Source organism: Protopterus annectens, chromosome 1.part0, assembly GCF_019279795.1.
Source record: "Protopterus annectens isolate FY-2018-M chromosome 1.part0, PAN1.0, whole genome shotgun sequence".
Classification (NCBI taxonomy): domain Eukaryota; kingdom Metazoa; phylum Chordata; order Ceratodontiformes; family Protopteridae; genus Protopterus; species Protopterus annectens.
In genome coordinates this window covers 1966030311-1966057499 of record NC_056725.1, presented here as the reverse complement: position 1 = coordinate 1966057499, position 27189 = coordinate 1966030311, and positions in this window count along the sequence as shown.

The following is a 27189-nucleotide window of genomic DNA, read 5'->3' as shown; positions in this document are numbered from 1 at the left end:
ATGCACACATCCACTACAATCACATGTATGACATATCCAAACATGTGTGTTCGTTGGTGTACAGCAACACTCATCTGTCTCAGCTGTGTAAGACCCGGGGCCCCTGGTATGTCTTGAGCTGACGTGGTCGTGTATAGTGGTATCATTGCAATGCATAACACCTGTTGGAACCCTGTAAGTACATGTGTACTCTGCACAGTTGCTGTATACCTCTGTACAGTCCACTGGTCATGTGTCACACGGTGTTGTGGTAATGTATGGCTGTGTATTGCTGCAGCAATGACATGGTGATGTCTCAAGGGCTACAGTGTAGACTGCGGTGTGTACATCTGTGATCTGCACCTGTGACAGCTGTGATGGCAGCTGAATGTGTACTGGTCACTGCATGTGTGTGACTGCCCTGTGCGTGGGGACAGTTATACCTTATTGTGCCCTTCTGTGTTTAGACTCCGTCTGCATGCAGGATGGCCCGCCCAGTGCGTGGGGACAGTTATACCTTACTATGCCCTTCCATGTTTAGACTCTGTCTGCATGTAGGACGGCCCACCCAGTGTGTGGGGACAGTTATACCTTACTATGCCCTTCCATGTTTAGACTCCGTCTGCATGCAGGACAGCCCGCCCTGTGCGTGGGGACAGTTATACCTTACTGTGCCCTTCCGTGTTTAGACACCATCTGCATGCAAGATGGCCCTTTGGAACTGCTAAGTGTGTGAGCATGCCCAGTACACTGTTGTGTAGATCGACACACATGACAGTCCAAATTGAGCCCTTGTGTGTTGAGACTCCATCTGCATGCAAGACAGCCCTTTGCAACTGCTAAGTGTGTGGGCATGCCCAGTACGCCGTTGAGTAGATCAACACACAGTACAGTCTGAACGGACGTGTATTACTAAGTGTGTGGCCATGGCCAGTGACACCTTGTGTCGGTGATGTCCCTCTGTGCATGGGCATGGCTGTTGACATCCTGTATAGCCATGGTGGTCATCCAGGCAACAGATGTCCATTTTCAATGTCACGATGAATGCCTACCAAGTACACACTGGTCGACTATCTTGAAGGGTGTACTGTCTGTGGCAGGTCCCATGTCTATGTCTTGTTGTTGTAGTGATCCGTAAATCTTACGTTGCCCTGATCACACCACTGCCGTGTGTTTGTCTAAATCTACCATGGGACAGTAATATGTCTGTATGCTTTCAGACTGATCACTCTCTATACAATCCCTGTCGGCATCCTTGTCTTTGCGGATGATGACACACACCTAGAAATATGCTTCTGGGACTGCTGTGTTTAGTAATCTTGGTAGAGCATTCTGTAAATGCGTCATGCTGTAGTGTGATAGGGTAGTTAGGTGTATGTCCGACTCCCAGCCCTGCCAAGTGTGTGTGTGTGTGTGTGTATGTGTGTGTGTGTGTGTGTGTGTGTGTGTGTGTGTGTGTGTGTGTGTGTGTGTGCACACATGCTCCCGTCCGCCTGGGGACTCAGTCATGTGTTTTGATGTCTCACACCACAGATATTTCCTACCAACAACTTTGCCATTGTGGATGATGACACACACCTAGATGTATGCCTCTGGGACTGCTGTGTTTAGTAATCTCGGTAGCGCATTCTGTAAATGCGTCATGCTGTAGTGTGATAGGGTAGTTAGGTGTATGTTCAACTCCCAGCCCTGCCAAGTGTGTGTGTGTGTGTGTGTGTGTGTGTGTGTGTGTGTGTGTGTGTGTGTGTGTGCACGCGCGCATGCTCTCATCTGTCTGAGGACTCAGTCATGCTTTTAGACGCCTCACACCACAGATATTTCCTACCGACATCTTTGCCTTTGCGGATGATGACACGTGCCTAGATGTATGGCTCTGTGACTGCTGTGTTTAGTAATCTTGGTAGCGCATTCTGTAACTGCATCATGCTGTAGTGTGATAGGGTAGTTAGGTGCATGTTCGACTCCCAGCCCTGCCAAGTGTGTGTGTGTGTGTGTGTGTGTGTGTGTGTGTGTGTGTGTGTGTGTGTGTGTGTGTGTGTGCACCCGCGCGCATGCTCCCATCCGCCTAGTGACTCAGTCATGCTTTTAGACGCCTCGCACCACAGATATTTCCTACTGATGTCTTTGCCTTTGCGGATGATGACATGTGCCTAGATGTATGCTTCTGGGACTGCTGTGTTTAATAATCTTGGTAGTGCGTTCTGTAAATGCGTCATGCTGTAGTGTGATAGGGTAGTTAGGTGTATGTTCGACTCCCAGCCCTGCCAAGTGTGTGTGTGTGTGTGTGTGTGTGTGTGTGTGTGTGTGTGTGTGTGTGTGTGTGTGCACGTGCATGCTACCATCTGCCTGGGGACTCAGTCATGCTTTTAGACGCCTCACACCACGGATATTTCCTACCAACGTCTTTGCCTTTGCAGATGATGACACACACCTAGATGTATGCCTCTGGGACTGCTGTGTTTAGTAATCTCGGTAGCGCATTCTGTAAATGCGTCATGCTGTAGTGTGATAGGGTAGTTAGGTGTATGTTCGACTCCCAGCCCTGCCAAGTGTGTGTGTGTGTTTCCAGCTATACGACAACAGTACATTGCTTTTACAGTATTCACTCTCCATAACATCCGTGCGTCGTCTTTGCCTTTGATGCTGCTGTCTGCAGGTTAGACGTATGCCTGTGTAAATGCTGTGATCTACTAATCATGGTAGCGCATTTTGTAACTGCATAATGCTGTCGTGTGGTGCAGTGGTTACGTTTGTGTTCTGTTCCCAACCCTGCCACATGTGTTGTGTGTGTGTGTGTGTGTGTGTGTGTGTGTGTGTGTGTGTGTGTGTGTGTGTGTGTGTAGATATATATATATATATATATATATATATATATATATATATATATATATATTGTATATAGATATGTATGTTGGGATTATCAATCTTGAATGTGCTGCATTATCTATACGTGAGCACCTTGGATGTATGTACATCTGCTATGGCTCTGTGATAGTGCACATACTGTGTGCTGTAGTGATCGTGGGTTATACATGTGTAGTGACTGGTTATTGTGCTGCTGGATATTACAATGGCATTGGAAACAATGTTAGTACAGCACCTTTGAATGGTCGTATGCACATCTTGGCAACAGTCAGCAGTGGTTATTACATTGGAGGGTGAGTATGGCTCATGTCTGTATGTAGTAACTGACAATTATATGCAACTCAGGTTAACATTACAGACTCACGTTTATCCACAGGTTGTGGTACAGATCCCAGGACTGTATGTGTATACATTGACAAGGTGCAGGACTGGGTTAGTGTTGGATGCATGGAGGGGTGTCCATGGCCAGTAATGGCAATCTCTACAGCCTGGCAGGTATGGTCTGTGACTGTCCCACAACCTCCTGTATATGGCTGACACATGCTGTACCTGTGTATATGCAGACACACACACTTACCACAGACAGCTAGGGCTATCACATACACAAACCCATTGCATCACCATTGGGCCATGCAATAACCATTGTCCCTCGCGCACACACACCTACGTATACATTGGATGGCTCAATGACAGCTCTGAAAATGTAACACCACGCCCTGTGCATATGATGTCACCTGTGCCACCACCTGTGATGTGTAACATTGATGCAGGATCAGACTAACCTGGTGCTGATGCACACGGTGGCTTTATTCCACTGTATTGATGTTAGCATGCTGTTAAGACAAAGTGTGTTACTTACAGCTGTATATCAGCAGGCATGATGCATTGCAGCTATGACCATCAATGTAGCATAGTTTACAGCACTGTTAATTCTGATGATGTATTCTCCATCCATGTGCCATTTCAATGATGTGTGTAGTATTGGCAGCATATGTGTCTGAGTGTGCAGTACGTGTGTGATCCATGTAGTACACATGTATACATGCTTACAAACACATTCACTGGCATACACAACATTACACGGGCTTCACCATTCGTACACTAGCTTACTCGTTCTTCCACATGTGCACACGGGCTAACACGCACGCACACATACTTACTCGGGCTTACTGGCACGCACGGGCATGGACCCACTGTGGGCAGGTTTGCAGGTCACATCAGTGGTATCCATGGCGTACACCGTCAGTCTCCTGACTTTAACTAGGATAGCTCACAACACACCTCTTCCACTGAGTACTGACAGCAAACATGTGACAATGCTCCGGTGAGATTACAGTGTTTTATACATACACACTCACTTGTCACCTGTCTTCTACTCTAATAGTCCCCTTATTCTACACTACACTGTAGAGGCTTGGCCCATATGGCATCACATGTTGTGATTCACTATCCTCAACCTCACTTGCATCAGATTGCCTACAAATGCTTCGTTACATCTCTGACAGAGCGCTTCCACACATAACAACCAGTACTAAACCTACATTTTGTATGTATATTATACATATTTGACTTGTTTTGAAGCACAGCGCGTTCTCATGGTACTGCGCTACGCTTCCACACCGGAGATCGGGGGAGGACAACTACTGTTTTATTGATATCCAATGGACAATGATGCCACTGGCCTTGGATTTGGACATTGGCATGCTTCTTCGACTGTATTCATACTGGATTTGCAGCTGTCATTGCTCCATTTAGCAACGTGCAGAACGTTAGTCGCCTAACATCCGGGTACATTTCTGCACATAACTGTGCTCTTGCACGGACAGCTTACTGTTTCATGTATCTCGTATTTACATCATTTGCATAGCTTTCACATACAAATGGGGTATGTTGCAAATCCCAACATTGTCCGTGCAATGTTCGTGTTACAGGCGGTCTTGCACACCCCTATGGGTGTTTGCTGAATAGCCTGGTAGTCATCTTTCCTTGCTGTACTCTCACTCAATTCATACATGCCGGAGGCTTTGTGTATCATGGCCTAGGCTTTGCTGTGTGCTATGTCTATTTGTGGTGTATGCATGGCTGTGGGTATGTCCCATTGGTAAAGGTGACAGCCCTATAGGTACTTCATGTAGACTGCTGTGTCATTTGACATGTCAGCACATACCTGCGGCCAATACTGAACTTCCTACTGCAGCGCTTTTCATATCTTCTGAGTTATCTTGCAGTCAATAATGCTGTTTCTTCAGACATATATCTGTTTCTGATCATACCTCTCAACCTCCTAGAGCAAAAAATCTGTACAAAGCCTAACATGATGGGGGGACAAATAGGGGCAGATTTTAAATATTGCTCTTACAAACGTAGATAGTTGACAGAATAATAGGTTTTGCATTAGTATGACTTTTCTGAAGGATTTGGGGACTTAAACTCAAATGTTTGTCATTATTTAATGACTTCAGTTCTCAGGTATTTGCCAGAAATGTACAGATTGCAAGAGGAACACACCAAACATATGAGGCAACCATCTGCACATTCTGCGAGAATCTGTACAGCTGCAAGGTATGTTTCTGATACAGGATATCAATTTTCTCACACCAATACACACAATATATGGTGCCATCACAGGCCAGATGCCATTACATTCCTATTGCAGGACACACCCACCCAGAGGGTTGTATTCCTCACAAAGGCCAACAGGTGCTTATCCACACTAATTATTCTATTATGTACCTTATGTGTACGCCGGTATTTGCGCTTTCCATCAGTGGCAGAGATCACGTACAAGTATGGGAGACTGGACACTGTATCGGTGACACTGCATGACACCCTGAGGGACACATGTCTTTTGAGTCTATTAACCTTCCACATTGACTTTCACAGGGCATACGTTGTCATTCACATTTGTTGAAGTACATGCTTTTGACTTGTACATGTTTTGTCATTTGTCCTGACATCTTTCTTCACACCTGTCCACCTAGTATCACTAGTTCTGGACATTTATTTAGGATGGGTTACCTTCATACCTCTCACCTGTACACATTATGGGTAAATGCCCCGAGGTTTGTAGTTCCTGTGTACTGTTTCCTTGCCTTATTTGGGGGAAGGGAAGCTACCTTGCTTTCCTGCTTTACTAGTTTAGTCCAGTTTCAGAGTTGCTGATTCCTGGGCTTTGGTTGTAGTTCCTGTGTACTGTTTCCTTGCCTTATTTGGGGGAAGGGAAGCTACCTTGCTTACCAGTGGGAGTGGGAAGCATTGAGCTGCCTTTTGTCCAGTTTTGTGAGGTTTCAGCCAGTAACTAGTAGTTTATTGGTCGTTTGGGCCAGTTTCTAGCTTTTTCCAGCCCCTGGTATAAAGCAGCTAACGCGTAGCGATTTAGAGCGATTTAGCACGGAGCTGCCACTGTTGCACACTAGGGCAGCCGGTTAAGCAGGTTTAAACTATTCGGGCTACCTAAAGTCCACTCTTCAAATTTTCCTTAAAACTACCTTCCTCGAACTATACTACTGATCAAATCAGCGTATCCTATAACTAAAAGATCAACTCTACTTGACTCCAAGTAGACTATTCTCTATCTATTAAACCTAGCACTTGCTCCTACAGTACTTTTTACCTTGATACGGCACTCTTGTCATAGATAGTACCCCAAAAAGGCAATCCCCCTTTTCTGTCACCCACGTCCCCGGAATCTTATTAAAGTGTTTCGTCTACCCTACTAGCATGTCGAGGGATCAGTTGCTAGTGTCCTCTCCTGCTCAGCTGGTGAACCTGGGAATATTGAGGCAATGTTTCAATTGCCTCATGTACACAGACAACCCTTTCCTCCTCCCACAAAACACAAATACATGCGAGAGATGCAACTATACGGCCAAACTGGAGGCTGAGCTCTCTCAACATAGGACTGGCAAGACCAGTCAGGAGGAGAAGGTTACCACACACACTATAGACCCAGTCTCACATAGTACCATTACAACCTCAAATCATACACATAAACACACAAAGACATACTCGGAGGCTCTGATCAAAAATCTACCAAAACAGCAGAGGCCACCAAAGCAGACACCCAAACAACCACCACCTCAGAACACAACACCAACACATAGACCTCACAGTCAGAGTGTCAAACAGTCACAGCCCTTAAGGCCAAACACAATGCCAGACACACTAGTCATTGGTGACTCCATAGTCAGACACACTGATGTCCCGCTCACCAGACTGAGTAAGGAGAAGGTCACAGTAAGCTGCCTGTCGGGTGCTAGAATCCGCCACATAACGCAAGCACTCAGGTCTCTCAACAGCAGGTACAAATATGACTCAGTCATTGTCCACGCTGGTGTAAACGACCTGAGACGTACCTCCTTGGACTACATGAAAAGAGACATTGAGGAGCTCTCTGATTATGTAGCCCAGGCAGGTATGACCCTGACCTTGAGCAGTATCCTACCTTCACCAAGAATGATGCCACAATACAGAGATAAGATGATCAGCTTTAACAATTGGCTTAAACACTGGTGTCATTCAAAGGGGATCCAGTATCTGTCTGCCTGGGATGACATGCTGGACAAGCCACGCTGCTTCGCAAGGGACGGCTTGCACCTGTCACCTGGGATTCGGATATTGGCAAAGGCTCTTGCCACCCACATAGAGCCGGTTTTAGTCAAGGCTCAAATTCTACACTTACCACCCTAGAACACAAACAAGGAAAAACTAAGGGTAATGCTGCTCAATGCCAGAAGTCTAAATCTCAAAATGCACGCACTCGAGGCCCTTCTCAGTATGGAGAACATCGATGTCTGTGCTGTGACAGAAACCTGGTTCAAGGCTCCTGAGAGCACCCCAGCGCTATCAGGTTTTACCTCATATCATGCGTTCTGGCCCCAAAATCCGGACAATACCAAGAAAGGAGGGGTATCCATATTCATCAAGGACACCCACACCTCAAGACTGGTGGCAACGCACGATGCATCGGAGACCATCCAGGTGCAATTAACCATAGGCAAGACTGCTCTGCAAATTGTAGCATGTTACAGGCCACCCTCACAAACTCAGGAAACTCACATGGCCTTCCTGAAAACACTAGAGGGGATAAATGTATCACCAAACACCATCATACTAGGTGACTTCAATTACCCTAATATAGACTGGGAACACTACTCAAGCCCAAACACCCTAGCCCAAAAGTTCCTGGAATTCATAAACTCAAATGCCATGGAACAACTAGTCACCATCCCCACAAGAGGAGATAACATACTTGATCTCATCATCACGAACATGGGAGCACAATGTTCAACACCGGAAGTATACCCCTCACTGGTGAGATCAGATCACAAACTAATCTCGCTGGAGGTCCTCATCCCACCCCACCTGAAATAAAAAGACCACAGTAAAGAACTTCTCAAAAGCCGACTTCACACTTCTAAAGACTAGTGTGGTCTCCTTTCAGGCCCCGAGGCGGAAAACAATACTCAAGCCGCTGAATCACTTACAAACGCCTTCTACCAGCACCTGCAGGACTGCATGGATAAGGCAATCCCAAGCAAAACAAAGACTCTTTGTACCAAAGGCAAGCGTCCAGTCTGGTGGACCCCAGCCATAAACAAACTCTACAACAAAGGAGGAAGCTACTACAAGATAGAGCAAAATCCTTAAAAGGTAAGACACCCTTGATCACTATAAGTAAAAACTAAGAGCTCTCATAAAATCATCCAAAGCAAATTTCGAGAGAAAAATAGCTAAAGACTCAAAAGACAATCATAAGGCCTTCTTTAGCTATGTTAGAAACCTAGGAGGAAACTCCCAGATATGCTCAGAACTAGTTCAAAATGATGTGAAGATTACTGATCCTACAGACATTGCCAACATACTGGCTGACAGGTTCAGTGCAAACTTCTCCCTCCCCAAAAGGAGAGATATCTATACCAAATGAGTGCAGCCCCCAAACATCTCCAGCGCCCAAGTGAGAACTGCTCTCTCCAAAGCAAAAACACAGCATCCATGGGACCCGATGGTGTCCCGGCTGTGTGCTCCACGAACTCAATGAGGAATTAAACCCACAGCTAGGACAGCTGTTTAATCAAAGTCTTACCTCTGGATACGTCCAGGAGTGGTGCACTGCAACTGTGGTCCCACTTCACAAAGGCGGTGCCTCCACAGACCCTGGAAATTACCGCCCATTAGCTTGACAAGCCTTATCTGCAAAGCCATGGAGAGGATCATAATGGACCTCATAAATAAAGACATAGGAATTTGCAGACTTTGGATCCAACCCAGTTTGGCTTTGTCAAAGGCAGATCATGCCTTTTAAACTTGGTTGACTTTTCGAAACAGTCACCAAAGCCATTGATGAGGGAAAGGCAGTCCATACAGCCTACCTCGATCTGGCTAAGGCCTTCGATACAATACCCCACTGGTATCATTGAAAAACTCATCAGCTTAAATGTTAACCCATACATCACAAGATGGGTTGCAAACTGGCTGAGTGACAGAACCCACAGGGTCAGAGTTGCTGGCGCCATGTCAGACTCAAAGCCTGTCACAAGTGGTGTCCCACAGGGCTCAGTCCTGGGCCCACTCTTGTTTGGCATCTACTTTTCCGAAGTTCAAGCAAACACAGGAGGGTTATGGCTGACAAAGTTTGCAGATGACTGCAAACTGGGCGCCATAGTAGAAAACACATCTGACACAGATATCCTTCAGAAGGGTCTCACAGAAACGGATAACTGGTGCCAGAGCCATGGCCTAAAGTTAAATGCCAAAAATGCATAGTCATACCCTTCGGAAAACAAGGTTACCCCTAGCTACCAAATAGGTGGCAATCCACTGAGCACAGAAGAAGTTATCAGGGACCTGGGGACCCAGGTTGATAGTAGTCTGTCATTCGACACCCATGTAGCTAAAGTAGTTAGGAAGTCCTTCTACATTGCCCACCTTATCATGAAGGGATTCTCATCTAGATCAAGGGAGGTCATAGTCTCCCTTTACTCATCACTCATCAGACCAATGATTGAGTACAATGCCCCATTCGGAATGTATCTGACCCGACACTTGCAGCAGCTGGAGAGGCCACAAAAGTTCCTCACCAAAAGGATAAAGGGTCTCAAAAATCTGTCCTATGCTGCCCGACTGAAAGAACTCCAGCTCTATTCAGTCGCTACCGCTTGCTCAGAGGTGACCTTTGCCTAACATACAAGGCCATGTCAAACCCAGATTTGATGAATATGCTTCACCTCAAAAATCTAGATCCATCAGAGCCACAAGGGCGGAGACTTAAACCTCGACACGGCTATTAATAGGACGTGCTGGAGAGATAGATTCATCACCCAAAGACTCCCTATGCTGTGGAACAAAATCCCGGTACATGTGAGGCAGAGCACCTCGCTGGCCTTGTTCAAGAGAAATCTTGACCAATGGATGGGAGATCGCAGATATACCCCAGGAATTACCTCAGTGTCACTGCTCGACAGAGGCACAGCAAAATAATGGGTATAGTTCCCCATACTAAAGGGGTGGCGTAAGCCACAAAACAATGGGCTAGGCTTATAAATGCCCTCGGGCAGATAGCCTAGTATGAACCTATGAACCTATGAACCTATGATTTTGTTACATTTGTCATAATAATGTGCCTTTCTGGTATATTGCTGGCAAGGCATGACGGACTGTGAGGTTAGGTAATAATGACTGACATTTCTATTTCATGATTACTAACCCTCATAACATTCGTATTCCTGACTATGCCATTATTCTATCAACGTTCTGACTTTGTCTGGAGTATATTTAATATAGTCCCTATTTGTATTTCATGTACTATGCCTTAGTCCAGCTGTCTTATTCTGAAAGTTTGGCAGGTATGGTTACCATCTTGGTCGTACGCATGTCCATCCATGATAATCGCCTACATGACACTGATATAGGTCCCTATGTCTTTCCCCAATGGTTTACACAATATCCAGTAGATGGGTTGCACCTTTTTGGAGAATATAGGTGTGTGCTCTACCCACATAGGTATATTGCTCACTCCCATGGGGCGTACCTAATAGATCTGTGCCAACCAACACCTAGGCCCATTTCTGCATACCCATGATTCCCATACCTGACACCCCTCCACAGTACCCATTAGACATGTTTAATGTGAGCGATAATAAAGTGTGAAGACACTTCTAAGCACTCACCACTCTCCGGATATCAGGTCGTACGTCATACATTCTATCGACCCATGTGTTATTACCCTTGCACCTGCTACTGTTGAATGTGCAGCTATATCATAGTTGCAGCTGTGACATCTTTTGCATTGATGATGGTTCGCACTTTGTATGGGATCAATTTTTGGGGTCCTGCAAAGGACACCTATATTCATGTTTAACGTGTAGAACTTGCAGGCCCTGTCACACTGGTACTTTCTGGGCAATGGTTTGGAAAGCAGCAGTGTATTCACCTTTCATGCATGTCTGTCTGTCTATCCATAATAGCTATACCATGACCTATTTATGTACATGTGTTATATGTACAGGGACATATGTTTGTTGTGTATATATCTATTCATGTATCATGTGTGTATAGATATATATATGTACATATATACATATGTCTGTACATTCCTTATTTCATAATTTGCTTTGGTTTAAGTCTGTGGATATATGTGTATATATATAAAACATATAACACTCTTCCCAGGTCACAGTTTTCATTTTTTAGTTATTGACCACATTCCTGTAGATGTAAGAGGAGGTCCTGTTGCTTTAAAACTAGAAGTCAGAGAACTCGAGTGGCAACTCAACCTAGACGCGTTCTCTAGACCTGGATTAAATGAGAACTGTAACATAACTTGCTTGTTGAAATTAAAAAGTTCCCAGAGGTAAAAAAAACTTTTACTGGTGTAATAGTAAAATCAAATGACAATCACAAATACTTTTTAAACTATTTCCTTTAAGATAAACAGTTTAATAACATTCTTATTGACCTTTATGAAAAGGGAAATGTAAATATGAGCATCAATGTCAGTTTTAACTTTATGGTCCATGGGTCACATTAATATAGATAGTAACCTATGCGACATGTTTTTCAAAAACATGATAGGAAAATTATATAAAAAAACTTGATTATCATTAGGCTACTTTACCTAATAATAGTATTACAGGGTTTATATGCTCATGGTTTAACATATAATGTGTTTGAAATTTAAACAGCCAAAATATATGCATTAACAACATCTTGCAAATGTTTTATTTATGTTTTTATTTATTTAAAATGATTTTCAGGGATTAATGTAGAAATGTGTTTTAAAACTTTGTATACCTTAACTGTCAAATGCAAAGGAACTTTAACTTAATTGAAGTCATTATGACTTTTTAATGAGCTGTTTTGGCGCCATTTAATGTTTAAAAGAAGGGCGTTTTAGTTAATTAGTTTTTTCTGATGAAGTTGCTGTTAAACAACAACGAAAACGTTTGTGGATTTAAAAATAAACTTACGTTCAGCACAATTTTATCATGACTGCAAGGACTTTTTAGACTACCTGTTTGTTTTCTTTTTACTAGTCTTGGTTTCGTGTACTTGAGTTTTGGTTGGTTATAACTTCTGGTAGTGTGTCAAGCCCAAGCAGTCCGAATCTTTTGAGCTCTAATGGACAGAGTGAACCTGCTGATATCCAATTGATACTGTCTACTTTATCGCAACGCATTGACAGTTTGGTAATTCGCTTAGATATGGCTGATAAAAGAGAACTGGAAAGAACATCAGTGTGCCCTTTGACAATGAGTTCAACACTTGCTAACAGTCCGAATGGAGGGAGCCTTTCAACTATACCACCGGCTCAACCAGTTAGACAAATCCAACCTAACTTGCAGCCAGAAAGTGAAAGAGTAAGTAACGGCTTTATGGGAATGCCTACTACAAACAGGCTGTTAAACCAACGTAATTCTATACAAGAAATGACTACTGGAACACAGAACCCAGATCCGGTGCTTATTGGCATTCCATTAATGAACGAATGGATCAAGAATACTCAACAATTTAATTTTGGTCCGTTACTACATCAGGAACGACCGGTGACAAACACTGAGTTAATAAATGTAAGTCCACACTTAATAACTGAAAAACTGAAAATGCTTGATGTCAAGATGCTTAAATTAAAAAAACTTCAATTGGAAGTAGCATATTTTAAACAATGCCTGGAAGATAAAGTTATACCTAAGGGTCTCCGATGCAATTTCTTTCCTTCCGGCTTACTTCCTGACTCTGCATTTTATAAAGACTTGACCACCTTGTTTGACCAACAGGGAGTACAGTTACTACAACTAATGATTAAACATTACTCTTTGAACATTGACTCGATGATTATCGAAGCTAATGAGTTGGATAACTTAATTAAAACTGATTTGGACTTTAGTAGATATAAATACGACTATAGTCGTATTTTTACTAGTATTGATGCTCTAACTGAAAAATTAAAAAAACAATAAAGCAAGGAAACTTGAGCGGGACAGAAAGGCATATGATTCAGGCTCTGCTTACCCTAAATTACAACTAGGAGTAAATGGAGTAAGAAACTTTGTACGTTTTGATAATTCCCAACTTGGGCAATTACAACAGCTCCCAATTAATACTTTACCAACTAATGATATAAACAATGATCAACCTGAAGAGACACCTGTGGAAGAATTAAGGAGGAGCGACAGACTCCGAGCAAACCAAAATGGACAAGAAGACCAACGAGGAACATACGCTGGCCATACTTCTTAAATGTCTTCTAACCAAAACAACAATTTTTTAGGAGCTCGGAACACATGCAAGCAAAAGAACAAGAGTTAGAACAACTGTCGGTGACGATAACTGCAGATCTTCAGACAGATGGTTTGACACTGCAAATATTAACCAACTCTAAAGGTGACTTTAAAATTTTTAACTTTTCTACAACTCATATCGAGCCTGAACTGATAGAAATATTATCATATGGGAACACATTTGTCACAAGTAAGAGGTTCAACTTAGCAAAGACTTTAATAGACTTGAAAAGCTACGTGAGGAAACTCAACTCGAAATTACTCTTTAATAATATAGATGATTCAACACCAGGAATACTTAAACCTTTGAGCACTTTTAATCCACCACTACATCCTGCACTTCTGTTATTTGAAAATATATGTGAGTTCGATATTAGATATATCATAGAACCACATATTTATAAGAACACACACTTTAAGGCTAACATCTCAAAAGACCAGGAAATGGCCTTGCACACATTGCGCAACGCTCCATTAAGAGTTATTAAGCCAGATAAAGGGGGTGGCTTAGTCATTTTTGATATTGTTGATTATAACAAACAAATGAGTCTAGCATTAGATGGACCAACCTATATAATGTCGTCCCTAAATGAAATGAACACTGTTTATACTAGAATTAGAGGTTATTACAGAGACTTGTTTATAGGAGGAAATATTGACATCAACACTTATAATTATATTGACACCCCCTTCCCAAAAGTCCCTGTAATTTTTGGAATTCCTAAGATTCACAAGAACCAGAATACCCCCCTATGAGGGCATTAATAGACATTCGAGGTAGTATGACCTACTCAAGCGCAAAAATAGTAGACAGTATTCTACAGAAATATCTAAAATTAATTCCACAAGTGTGCAAGGATTCCTGGTCTTTTTTGAACACTATTAACAACTTAGAATTTGATGCTAAATTAAATTTTTTAACAGTAGATGTAGTTGATTTTATATACTTCTATGCCACATAATGAAACTGTAGAATGGTTGGCATTAATGATGGAAAATTTGAAAGCTACTAAAGTAGAAATAAATCTAGTTACAGAATTACTAGATATTATTTTGACATCAAACTTCTTTATGTTCAACAAAGAGTACTACCTTCAGAAACAAGGCATCGCAATGGGCTCACCATGCGGTGCAAGTGTAGCAAATTTATTTGTAGCTTATTGGGAGAAGGAATATGTGCTCAATAATGTAGATTATCGACCACGAATCAAGTACTACACAAGATTCCTCGACGACATTTTTATTTTATTTAATGGAAATGAAGAGGAAGCTACCTGTAGGATTGATTACTTCAACTCCACCACACAATTTTCTAATTTTACACATCACTTTAACACCGAACAAATTGACTATCTTGAGTTAAAATTAAGTAAGGATAGAGGGGAGGGTATATATTTATCGACAATATTCAGAAAACCTACCTACTGTAACTCCTACTTGCATTACAATAGTGCTCATCCATTTAAACAAAAGCGGTCTATAGTGAAAGGTCAGTTTATTAGAGCTGCGAGAATGTGCTCTTCCTTTGTATCATTTTATGCAGAGTGCCAGTTGCTAAAGGAAATGTTTACTAATTGAAATTACCCAATATCAATGGTTGACAACTTGTATAAAGAAGTCGAACGTAAAAGGTTAGATGGAACTTACTTGCCTTTACTCTCTAACAGTAATGCAATTTTTAAACGATCCACTGACATTGAAGTTGAGACAACTAACCTTAACTTGATTATTCCAAACTATTCAAGTACTACACTTGACAAACCAGTTAAGAGGTATGATGCCAGCTTCATTACAACTTTTAATATGGATTCTGAGCAAATCAGATCTATCTTGGTTAAGAACTGGCAATTCATTAAAAGCAACCTCAAATTGGAAAAAAAACTTGGTGCTTTCCCTATATTTGTTTATAAGAAAGGGAGTAACCTTAAGATGCTATTAGAAAGGAGACACAACCCTTTTACTTTTTCGAGACTAAAAGGAACAGTTCCGTGTGGCACATGTAAATGGTGTAACTATGTAAAATCTGCTAACTCTTTTACTGTTAGAGACAAGAAATACTATATTAATTTTAAATTTAATTGTGAGTCAAAGTCCATAGTGTACTTAGCTATTTGCGACTGCTGTCCAGCCTTCTACGTAGGAAAGACTGACCGGAAACTACGAGAAAGGCTGTATGAGCATATATATTCCATAAGGAAAAATAAAGAAGATAACGCGTTAGCTAAACATATAATACTCTTCCCAGGTCACAGTTTTCATTTTTTAGTTATTGACCACATTCCTGTAGATGGATTAAATGAGAACTGTAACATAACTTGCGTGTTGAAATTAAAAAGTTCCCAGAGGTAAAAAAAACTTTTACTGGTGTAATAGTAAAATCAAATGACAATCACAAATACTTTTTAAACTATTTCCTTTAAGAGTTTCTTTATCAGTTTTATTTATTATCAGTTTAATAACATTCTTATTGACCTTTACGAAAAGGGAAATGTAAATATGAGCATCAATGTCAATTTTAATTTTATGGTCCATGGGTCACATTAATATAGATAGTAACCTATGCGACATGTTTTTCAAAAACATGATAGGAAAATTATATAAAAAAACTTGATTATCATTAGGCTACTTTACCTAATAATAGTATTACAGGGTTTATATGCTCATGGTTTAACATATAATGTGTTTGAAATTTAAACAGCCAAAGTATATGCATTAACAACATCTTGCAAATGTTTTATTTATATTTTTATTTATTTAAAATGATTTTCAGGGATTAATTTAGAAATGTGTTTTAAAACTTTGTATACCTTAACTGTCAAATGCGAAGGAACTTTAACTTAATTGAAGTCATTATGACTTTTTAATGAACTGTTTTGGCGCCATTTAATGTTTAAAAGAAGGGCGTTTTAGTTAATTAGTTTTTTCTGATGAAGTTGCTGTTAAACAGCAATGAAAACGTTTGTGGATTTAAAAATAAACTTACGTTCAGCACAATTTTATCGTGACTGCAAGGACTTTTTAGACTACCTGTTTGTTTTCTTTTTACTAGTCTTGGTTTCGTGTACTTGAGTTTTGGTTTTATATATATATATATATATATATATATATATATATATATATATATAGATATATATAGATATATATATATATAGATATATATAGATATATATATATATATATATCCATATCATACGTTTCAACTGTACAGATTTTCGCTGAATGTACAGCTGTTTGCCTCTTATCTTCGGTCCATTTTTCATAACCTTGTGTCTATCTGGCAATTTAGTGGCATATCATTAAAGACTGACGTTGGAAAATAATGACAAGAATTTCAGGATACGACTTCATACCCTTCATAGAATCCATGCTAGTGACACACCTGTTATTCTATCCACTTTCTATGTTTGTTAGGGCAATATCTGGGGATTGTCCCTATTTGTACAAGTTGTTTTCATGGCTTTGTCTGGTTTCATACTTTACAGGCTTAACAGGTATGAGCCATGTATATATAACATGGAGAAAACAGCATTCATTTGCGATGCTGTGAGCGGATTACACACGTGCAGGCGCATTTGCATATCCTTATTGTGGGTTAAATATGTTTAATAGACATTTGTGCTTATGTGGCCTTTCATAATTCTGACCGTAACAGTTACATATCTGTATTCCGGTTTACAGACTCTTGCGAAACACACATTCACCTTTACATATTTAAATGTGTGTACAGCACGAACGCATTCATTACACTTTAAAGTTATATGTGCAGTGGTCGTAGGTCAACCGGGTCTGCATTCACGTTGGCCGGATGCCGGAACCACTATTCTATTGGTGTTCTGCCTCATTGATATGCATACCCATAGTACTTAGCTACATCAACATATGCCTCACCACTTCACCTACAACACAGGCATCTATTCTCCTGCTGGGAAAAATGCGGAACTACATATTACACATTCCCTATTGACTACTGCTGTGGACCCCAGCTGCATTGTTAATCACTCCAAGGATATGCAGAACACCAAGGCACATAGTCCTGGCACATACAGGTCTGTGATTGTCAGGGTGTTCATGTAGTGATCTGGGTTTAGGCTTGTCCGCCTGGTGAACGGAACTTCCCTGGCCGAGTTCAAATGTCAGATGAAGCATATGGACAGGGAGTTTCTCCCTATTATGAATTTTTACCTGTGTTTATAGACACAGGTGTTTGGGCACCTGTCAGCAGCTTATTCTGTTGGCAATACATATTATGGGTGGGGTTGTTACAGTCCATACTCCACGGTGAGGGGTGTTCCCATTCACATTTGACTATTACCTGTATTCAGTCATACGGGGATTATTATTTTGGACATGAAGTGACTACAGGTATGCAGTTGTACATTACACAAATGTGAAGGGTTGTTACTGTAAATATGTATGGACCATACCTCTCAACCTCTTAGAGCACCAAATCTATGCAAAACCTACATGATGGGGGGACACATAGGGACACATTTTAACTATTGCTCTTACAAGCTTAGAACATTGATAGAATACTAGGTTTTGCATTAGCATCACTTTTCTGAAGGATGTGGAGTCTTAAAACTGAAGATATTTCTCATTGTTTAGTGATGTCAATCCTCAGCTATTTACCAGACTGGTGCAGATTGTCAGAGGCAGGCACACAACAACAATATGAGGTAAACGTCTGGTCTTTCTGCGAATATCTGGACAGTTTAGTGGTATGCTATGGACCTCTGTAATACGCTGTTGTGTTCTGGCACAGCAGTAGCTCATCATTAAAGACAGTTGGGTTTCAAACTTCATACTCCAGACATTAATGCCAATGTGCAAACTGTTATTCTATAATATTTCTATGTTTCTAAGAGCTATCTTTACAAATTGTCCCTGTTTTTGGACCTTTGTCTCACTTGTATTCATGGCTCTGTCCAGATATCTTGCTCACACAGGTTGACAGGTATGGTCAGTCACACCTGCACACAGTCAGTGTCCCTCACACTTGATCAGGGTTAACCTGTTTACGTCAGTGTCTTCTTCACCCTCATGCCATTAGCCACTATGCAAATGTGTGCATTATATTCTCCCTCCTATTCGTGTCGGAACACGTGCGTCACGGGAAGGTGTTTTATCCTGGGTAGTAGGTTATGCATGCCCACTTGGGGCTGGACAGTGTCATGGACCTCCACTGCATGTTCTGACTTGTGTCCAGATATCTACAGGATTGGACATCATGTCGTCATACCCATTCTACTATTTACACAGGTTGGTTATCCCATGAGGGATATCCCAAAAATTGGACAAGACCAAAACAAGTCAGATACCGAAGATATTTGTGGCTTTACGAAAATGTGCAAGGGGGTTTATATGCAGGGGATACATGGTTTGCAATCCTGACACTGCCTAGTGTGACAATACCTACTACATATGCGTAGGGGTCACTGTGTGTAGCTGTGTCTGCAACGAACCAGTGGACCAAGTACGGCTGGATTTGGTGGACGTTCTGGTATGGAGGCGGGTTGTATGGTGTGGAGGGTATGCTGGGTAGGCCATTATGCATCCAGGTGTGTTGCATTTGTTATGGCCAGTTCCATCAGGACCCATCTGTGGGTATGTGACGGTGACATATCTATACATTTGTATCGCACATTTCCATATTCATATGTTTGTGCGATTGTGTTCTACACTATGGCCTGTCTGCTTGTCTTGCAGCTGTTTCTACATGTGGTTGTGTTTCTTTCCACTTCACCCGCTGCCCCCTCGTACACCTCTGGTTCACCTTTTCTGCATACGACACAGTATCGCCTTTGAGGATTTTACCATTAACCACCCACCCCTCACACGCAAATTCATCACACCCCATAGATCACTACTTTGGTTGTTGGCCCATGACAACATTGACTACCATACATGTGTCAGGTACTTTTATGGTTGTGTGGACTACCCTGCCATGTTTGCTTTCCACATGCTATACCCCGCGCACATAGGTACACGCCCATACTTCACTTTCATTACTTCGTTGGTATACCCGGGTACTACCCATTCGACTGTGTCACATACACGTTCGGATTATACTGCTGACTTCCGGATTTTGCCAGCCTGTTGTACTCATTGGTAGGATGGCACCTTTTCCTATGTCCAAGCTATTCCTTACACATGTCCGACTGTTGTGGACAATGCCTCCCCACAGTCGATGGTTGTGTTTCCACCTTTTCAATTGGCCACAGTGTGACATTTGCGGTGAACACAGCATATTTTACAGGCCGACACATACCCACAGTCAGTTCGGCAGATAGAACTTACAATTCTTGCCTATATCTAAGCTTATTCTTGCAGCATTTTGGTGTCTTATTCTGTTTCTTATGACATTTATGTAATATACGTTCAGTGAAAAATGTTTAATGCAACTATTACATGACGTCTACTGAATAACTATGTCCTATAATCTCTGGACATTTGCCATTTTTACAAATTTGTCTCAGGACACATCTGCCCACAGAGGGACTGTCGCTTGCAAAGTCGGACAGGTGATAATCTTAGTCGACGGTATGGATCATACTGTTCCTTTCGGCCTACATGTGTCCTTATTGTTATAGCTGTTTACTTGCTCCTTCTGTTTCGTTTACATGCGTATTCTATTTACTATCACATTTGGTATGTGAAATACGGACATACCTTTTGTATGTGACTATTACATGCCTTGTGGGATATGATTCGGACATACGGTCACTACATATATCTACATTTCTCCTCGTGTATTTTATTATGGACACATCTGCATAGCTATGTACCCTCCCTCGCATTATGGGTCAGCTGGTGACCCTCTCCATTGGGCTGGACATACCTACTGGCAGCACGCTAACATATGATACATTTCACTTCCACATGGTATAGCTATCAACACTCCGTTGGACTACGGGCACACGGTTTTCATGTCATTTGTTCAAGGGTAGAGACCCATTATTCCCTACTGTGCATTTGTGTTTACTTCTTCATTTTCTGTTTGCAGGGACTATCTTGCATGCTTTGCATACGTTTCAGTATCCACGGACACTGATAGGTGCGATTACTATTGCAGGCAGAATATAATATTCAGCAGTTTAGGTTGCTCATTGACAGCCGACATTGACACACCTCTATGCGCAACTTCGATATGCCCCGTGCACTCGCGCACATTTCCTATGCATGTGGCTGTGGCGGCTGCTCGCCTTCATTAATATGCATATGGCATGACTAGTCCATATATACGCCGCACGGCCAGCACAAGCCTTACGCCGGCCTTGCGCCGAGCTTCATGAATCCCAGGGAAAATCTATTCCTTTAAGGATGCACCAATGTTTCTAAAGTATTTGTTGAAATGATTTTGTGTCTGTGTTATAATTAAATAGCTGATCTTAACAATACCAGTCCTTTGTGCTGGATGTGTCAGAAGTCCTTAATTTCTTAATGTAATAATTACATCCATTTTCTATTTTATTAACTTATCAAGAGTATCATGTATGCATACCTCTCAACCTCTTAGCACAAGAAATATGGACAAAGGCTAAAATAATGGGGGAACAAAGGCCCAAAAAATAGGAACAGATTTTAAATATTGCTCTTATAAGCTTAGAGAGTTGCTAGAATAATATGATTTCTGTTAGCATGTATTTTCTGAATTATATGAAATCTGAAACTAAAATGCATGTCATTTTTAAAAGACTTCAGTCCTCAAAGATTTGCTAGAAAAACACAAATTTTATGAGTAACAGATCAAAAGTAAGAGGCAAAAAGCTGGACATTCTATGAAAATCAGGACAGTTGAGAGGTATGCCTGTTTGAGAAAGATCTCTCATACTTTTATTTATTTTTTTCCATATTTGTTTTATTTGTATTTACTCTACAGGCTCATTGCATCTGTCCCTTAACATTATTACTGAACATGTGCAGGAGTGCATACTCATTCTCTGTAGGTACATATTTCAGCATATATATTTGGAATAAATGGTAGTATATAATTCTTTATCTTGACATCTAATATTGATGTCCAAACATAGTACTAACTGCCAAGATGGTTCTCTTAAATTTTAGGAAGCAAATACTTCTGTCTAGAAATAATATAAAATTATCAAAATCCTTTTCCATAACATCCCAAAGCTAAAAAACATGATGTACAAATATCCTTCTATAAAATAAAACATTCATTATTTATTTATTCATTTATTTATTGAAATTTGGTGACCAGGAAATTTAGACTGGGCCAGGAACCAATTTTCAGTGGAGGCCAGGGGAGAAAAGCTCCCAAAAACACATACAGACATAAAAGATTTTACAGTTATAGCTAAACATTACATATGTTACAATGACAAGTACAGACATTAATAGCTTTTACAGTTATACCTAAGCATACATACATTTCTAGACATAATATAATTTATCATGTGGATAGATAACATTTGCAGCAGACTATAAACAGTTCAGTCAAAATTCTAGTTTAGAGTTGTACGTTACTGGCAGAGCATATTAAGTTATACAGAAGATATAAAAAGTAGAGATTTTGCTCTGTGTGTAAAAGGGGAAAAATAAGTAATGTTAAAGACATAGGAAATAGGGTATGACTGAATAGAGATAGTAACAGAAGTAAGGAATTGCTGAAGAGATGAAGTGAAGAAAAGGAAGTAAGTATGGAATAGATTTTGTATGAGATATAAAAGAATATTATAGAGATATTTGGTAGGGAGGTTAATGTGATAGATATTCTATGAGATATAAGAGAATGTTATGGTGAGAGATTTGTCAAGAAGAAGCAGGTGTAATATATAAGATAAGATGTATTGGAAGTAGTTCAGGAGAGTTGGAAAGGAGACATTAGAGAAAAAAACAAATTTCCAGGTGATAGGATAGGAAGAGAGATGATGATGAGGGATAAAGGATAGGCAGTATGAGGGGGAGAGGAAGTCATGGTTAAGTATGGTAGCCTTCAGTTAAAGAGCAAGGGCAAATATGAATGTTGAGAAAATTATTTTTGACTGTAAGTTTATAAGTCTTAAAGGAATCTAAGGCACTGATGTTTGGAGGTAGGGCATTCTTTAGTCTTGGGATGCCATAGGAGTAGAGGCCATGTCCAGCTCTATTTTTAGGTTTGTAAACATTTAAAACTGGTGATTCATGGAACAGAGTTTTTGGGATGGATTGTTGGGCTGTAAGACAGGTTTTAAGGCAGGGGAACCATCTAGTTTATGAATTATTTTATGAGCAAGAGATAACTGTACAAAGTTAAGGTAATGGTGGAATTCCAGCCAGTTTAGTTCTCTGAGGGTATGAGAGTGGTGAGAGGTGTGCCAGTTGCAAATTTGGATATTTTATGATAGCATGACTGGAGTTTGTTCTTTAGGGACATGTGGAGTTTGGTGGGAATAGGGGCACCATATAGGAGGGAAGGGACAGGAAGGTATTGACAAGTGCTGATGTGCTCTAAAACATAGTCTGTTTCCCATAAATCCAATATCAATTTAGTATATGTATTAGCAATGGGGTACCCATCATCACACCCTTCTTCTGCAAATACAAACATTCATTAAAGCAGAAAAAAAGTATTCTGTAAAACTAGTGTTAGCAATTCACGTACCATGTTAATAAATTTGTGGACATTGCTGTCTGTTGACATAGATATTTTTTAACAATTTCTATGCCATATTTATTCAGTATTTCTGTGAAAAGAGAATCAGCATCTACTGTCACTAACAAAATTGCCTTCTCCTTATTCATTGAATGCAACATAAATAACTGATTTAAAAAATCACTGCTATCTATAGTATAACTTGAAGAATGTTATAAAGTTTCATTCAATGGGCTGGATTCAATAAAGCCTACACAGTGTGCTAAGACCATGTGAGAGTTGTGGTGCTATATCTGAACATGATAGCGCACTGTTTGCATTCAGTAAATGGCTCTTCACACTGTGTGCAGCTGCACAAACATGATAAACTTTGTGTCATGCTAATTACAGCTTAAGCAGTTGAATTGTATGCTAATCAACTAATCCATGATGGTGGAGCTATTCAACAAGCTATAAAGCAACCATGTAGACAGCAGTGTAGGTTTCCCTGTGAGTTCCAAAACCTTTTGGAAAACAGCCATGGAAACTACTGTACACAGAAACAATGTTAGGGGCTGCTGTTGCTCTTATTCATGTGTATGTGCAGCAGGCCTGAGTCTGTGCTGCTGCTGCTAATAGACATTGTCCAAGAAGGAGAAGGGTGTTTAGATTGTGTTTAACATTTCATGGTCTGCATGATGTGGAAATTGTAGACTGCTAGAGGGTGCATACAGACATACTACAGGAACTCAGCAACCCCTTAACAAACTTCAATAAACTAACAACTGACAAAAATAAAAAACAAAAAGTGTAATGGACAATCAACAATGAACTTCAATGTACCTCAACACATTTTAATGTAATAAAACCACAGACTGAGCATTTTCATCTTACAAATATGTAGACTTCATCAGAAATATAGTCTGCTATTAAAAAAAAAATTTAAATACAGCAATTCATCAAATCAATTTTGAATTAGAAAAATAAATGATGATGTCATTCAGCTGCCAAGTGCAATTTCTTAAAGAAACAGACCTGTAACATCTAGTTGTGTTGCACAGACTAAATAATTGAATACAGCTAAATCAATCACAAGCACAGTTGTACACTAAAAAGATGCTGAAATTGAAGTAAAAAAAATCATACTAAAGCTGCTTTCATCTTTAAAATGTCAGAAGGAGAAACTACATCATTAATGCCTGGAGCAGCATCTGCATTATGTCTGATTAGCCAAGTTAGTACTTTGAACTCAAGTTGTGTGTCTAAGTTCCCAGTAAAGTTTGTTACAATTATCCTGTCTTTAATGAAGAACAGGAATATTTTGTATTTTGGGCAATCCAATGTATGTCAAAATAGGGCAGTAGTGTTTTTTCTTTTCTTTATATCATACATACGTTCATGGATCCTGTCCTTAAGTTTTCTGATAGTTTCCCCTATGTAAAAGGTGTTACAGGAGTGGCAGGTAATCAAATATACTATGAGGTGAGTATTGGAGTTGCATCACCCTGGACATCGGGTAGTTCTGTTACATTTTTAACTGCAATGTATGAACCCTCATGTATATATCTGCACATTTTGTAGGCAGGAGTGTTGCCAGGATTTTCAGATTTCTACTGACAGCTTCCAGACTGTTACCCCCAACAAGCCACACCCACATTAACAAAGCGCTGTCTGCCTATTCCCATACACTGCTGACAAAACCACGCCCCCTTTCATAGTGCTGCTCCCTGAATGGATCACTGACAACCATATGCCAGGATGGTAATTACTTGCATGATGAAGTAGTGTGAACATTTTATTCCAAAAGTGCATATTAGTAGGTTGAAACCAACCATTTAAATTTCTCCAGACTTATTCCCAGTGGAGCTGTACCCAAATGCTTAATCGTGACAGTATTTTAATAGTGTGGCATATCCCCCAGATATCTAACAACAAACTATTCACATGACTGGCTTTTGGTAGCAGTGCTACTGTGTGACAAGCCACAGTGATGCAATTCAACAAGCCTCTGTACCACGACAAGGTGCTGCAGACAATAGAATCTCTAGATCTGAGGCAAACAGCTCTGAAAGAATTAGCACACAGCTGATCAAAAGCCCCATGTATCAAGGATAATACCAGAAAATTGACTAAAAACATGAACGATATTATCAGTTCTACTAAAGCAGTCCATGGATATAGGTTAGTATCTGGTGCAAAGGACAATTATAAATCCTTCTTTAACAATGTTAGGAAACTAAGAAATACCCAACATTGCCCTGAACTTATTCATAACAGCACAACCTTCTCTGATCCAGTAGACATTGCTGGTATAGTAGCAAAGAAATTTGGAGTGAATTTTACTGAGAGATGAGTATCCAAACTCCACTTACCTTTGATTGTCTCAGACCTCCCAATCATAAGAAAAGAAAATGTGCTGAAGGAATTCTCTAAGACTAAAAATGCTTCCTTAATGGAACCTGGTTGTTTAATAAACTCCATTAAACAAGCCCTGGCAGAGCTTCTTCTTAAACTGTTTAATCTGACTTGTCTCTGAGGCTTGACACACAACAGCAACAGTGGTGCCACTCCATCAGGGTGCCCCCCCACTAATCCCAGGAATTATAGGACCATCACCCTGACAAGTTTTATTTGCAAAGCCATGGAACATATTATAACTGACCTGATAAACTATGATATTAAAAATCTTAGCACAGGCTAGACCTATTTCAGTTTGGCTTCTTCAAGGGTAAATCCTGTCTAATGAATCTTGTTAACTTCTTGGAAACACCTATAGTGGGGTGATCAGTGCCATGTTTACTGCACCATTAGAATTCCAGTGGTTCTTGACCTCCTATATTGCAGTAAGACAAACAGCTCAGCTAGCAGTAGACCCAGAGACCTGAATCTTCATCAGCAGATAAACAGAATGTGATGCACAGAAAGAGATTCATCACTCAGCACCTCCATCTTCTATGGAATAAACATCCTCTACAGGTTAAATGGTTTGATTCTATTTATTCTTTCAAATTAAACCTGCATGACTGGATGGATACTCTCAAATTATTCATGGAATTACATGACCGCTCCATCCTTTTATAAGGATGAAAAGAATGAGGTAGGATGTTAGACTAAAACAGCCTTGAAACTCCTCTGAATATTATTGAGAGCCACTGTCATTATTTCTGATCAATTTAAACCTTTTTCTCTGCAAGCTTACTTTATGCAGTGCCACAAATGTAACACTAACATAGTTTACAGTAATGCTATCTCATGACTAAAAAGAGTCTGTCAACCAGTCTACTCCCCCAGTTATCAAACTGAGATAAATAAATACATGCATAAAAAAAAATTAAAAGCCCATGGCTGTTTTTGACTTCATACAGTAAAACTATGACTTCTGATTTTGTTCTACTGTACATAACTTATACATTCTTCCTGCAAATATTGTTTATTAATAATGCTTTATGATTTAGAGCTTGATTATTGTTCAACAAATAAAGGCATTTGAAGACTGGACTTTGCTGGTGTTTTTTCATATTATGCCCAAACATCTGCCAGATCCAGCTGTCTACTGAAACTTTGGCCCTCATAAATAGTACCGACATGTTAAGAATTAATGCAAATACAGAAGAAGAGAGAATATTGAACATCTCTCTTCTACTTTAAACTTCCTTTTTGCAGAGTGTCCAAGTCCCCCTTCACCCCTCGAACTTACATATACTGACTCCAAAATCACCATACATTGGAGAAAAGGGAATATTCTGAGAAATTTCCATTTCATATTTATATATATTAAGACGATTTTTTCAGACATTCAGTCTCAGCATTACAAGGCTCGCTAAAGTGGATGCCAACATTTTAAACAGTAACTGCCTGATCCTGCTTATGCACTATGTTGTATGTATGTGTGCGTGTGTGTATAAATGTATATATAGTGTGTACACACACACACACACACACACACACACACACACACACATATATATAAATATATATATATATATATATATATAT